The 2,500-nt window shown below is 40.7% G+C and overlaps 1 protein-coding gene across 1 annotated transcript in view; it reads right to left on the reverse strand.

Annotated features, from left to right (window-relative positions):
* Window positions 1–2,500, reverse strand: part of LOC307130034 (uncharacterized protein) — a 176,097-nt gene that overhangs the window by 52,205 nt on the left and 121,392 nt on the right. The window lies entirely within an intron of this gene.

Below are 2,500 nucleotides of genomic sequence, written 5' to 3' on the forward strand. Positions count from 1 at the left end.
TAGTGTTACTCGATCTTAGCGCTGCATTTGATACTATCGACCACAACATTCTTTTGAATAGACTCGAAAATTATGTAGGCATTAGTGGAATTGCATTATCATGGTTTAAATCATACCTATGCGACCGTTATCAGTTTGTAGTAGTAAATGAAGATATGTCACACCGATCGCAAGTTCAGTATGGAGTACCACAAGGCTCAGTGCTAGGACCGCTACTCTTCACCCTGTACATGCTACCACTGGGAGATATCATTAGGAAGCATGGCGTTAGTTTTCATTGTTATGCTGACGATACTCAGCTCTATATTTCTTCACGCCCTAAAGAAACTTACCAATTCACAAGATTAACGGAATGCATAGCTGATATAAAACATTGGATGACTGGTAATTTCCTGCAACTCAATTCAGAAAAAACTGAATTTTTAATTATTGGACAAAAAAGCTCCACAAGTAGTAACCTAGAATACTGTCTAACACTTGATGGCTGTTCTGTCAAGTCCTCGTCGTCAGTGAGGAACCTGGGTGTGCTCTTTGATACCAATCTTTCGTTTGAAAGCCACGTTTCTAGCATCTGTAAAACTGCTTTCTACCATCTTAAAAATATATCTAAATTACGGCACATGCTCTCAATGCAAAATGCTGAACAGTTAGTTCATGCGTTCATGACCTCAAGGTTAGATTATTGTAATGCTCTACTGGGTGGTTGCCCTGCTCGCTTAATAAATAAACTCCAGCTGGTCCAAAACGCAGCAGCTCGAGTTCTTACTAGAACCAGGAAGTATGACCATATTAGCCCAGTTCTGTCAACACTGCACTGGCTGCCTATTAAACATCGCATAAATTTTAAAATCTTACTTATTACTTACAAAGCACTAAATGGTTTAGCTCCCCAATACTTGAGCGAGCTCTTAACATATTATACTCCATCACGTCTACTGCGCTCTCAAAATTCTGGCCAGTTGATCATACCGAGAATATCCAAATCAACTGCAGGCGGTCGATCGTTTTCCTATTTAGCACCTAAACTCTGGAACAGTCTTCCTAACATTGTTCGGGAAGCAGACACACTCTGTCAGTTTAAATCTAGACTAAAAAAACATCTCTTTACTGTGGCATACACATAAAACACTTTTTCTTTGAAATGATTGTTAGGCTGCATTAACTAGGTCAGCCGGAACCGGGAACACTTCCCATAACACCTGATGTACTCGTTACATCATCAGAAGAATGGCATCTACGCTAATGATAGTCTCTCTGTTTTATCCCGAGGTTTACTGCAGTCAGCTGGATCCGGGCCGTATCCAGATCAGATGGTGGACCTGCGCCCAGAGAAGACCAACACAGGACCCCGAAGTGTCTGAGAGACCGTGATTAGACTCCCCCTGCAACTGCCTCATCGACACGGCATCTCAATAAACCCGTCTCCGGCGTGTTGACTCCGATTGTTCGAATATTGCACTTTAATAATTATTTAATCAACATCATCCTCAATAAACCCGTCTCCAGCATGTTGCCCCCGGTCCCTCGAATATTCTGATCTATTATGACCTCCGAGCTGTAAAACTGCCAGAATAATAATAATAATACGCTGTTTGTTAATTGGCCAGAGGAGAACTGGCACCCCGACTGAGCCTGGTTTCTCCCAAGGTTTATTTTTCTCCATTAGGTCACCTAATGGGGTTTTGGTTTCCTTGCCACTGTTGCCTCTGGCTTGGCGTGCTCAGTTGGGGACACTAAATTTTTCAACTAAACATCGAAATACATCTAAATAATAAACTAAATTAACCATTTAAACTAAATTACTGATCAAATTATTGATCTAAAGCCCACACTGTCACTGTATGATACTTGAAATTTTTCCAGAATGGCTATACAGCTGAATAAAATTATGCTGCATTATTTTCCTGTTTAACACTGTAAAGCTGCTTTGAAACAATCTACATTGTTAAAAGCGCTATATAAATAAAGTTGACTTGTGTGTGCGTGTGTGTGTGTGTGTGTGTGTGTGTGTGTGTTTGTTTGTGTGTGTGTGTGTGTGTGTGTGTGTGTTTGTGTGTGTGACTGTTTGTTTGTGTGTGTGTGTGTGTGTGTAGTAAGTTCCAGGAGTCTCCCACAAATTGATCAGTCAACCAATCAATTGTCAGTGTGGGCGGGCTTTTATCTCTTCTCCCGAAACAAATGACTCAGTTCAGTGTATCTAAAAACTTGAGCGCCATGACTACGCGAAAGTGTAAACTACCCCTGTCTTATCAGTCCTTCCAGAAAAATGCGGCTTGTTTTTGTGATTGTTGCGGGCAAAAATCCTTGATTATGCGGCAAGTCTAATTTTTAGTGAAAGTCTATGGGATTTCTCTGAGTTTTGATCGGCATTTTTAGGAAAATCGTAAGTCGGATCAGTCTGAAAAGATATAGCAACTGACCTCAGAACAGTCTTTTAGCTTTCACTCTCTTACTTTAGTCCGATGCAATCTCCAGTCTTAGATCAGATGAAGTTTAAATG

The sequence above is a fragment of the Gobio gobio genome (genome assembly GCF_949357685.1).
Source record: "Gobio gobio genome assembly, chromosome: 8".
Taxonomy (NCBI): Eukaryota; Metazoa; Chordata; class Actinopteri; order Cypriniformes; family Gobionidae; genus Gobio; species Gobio gobio.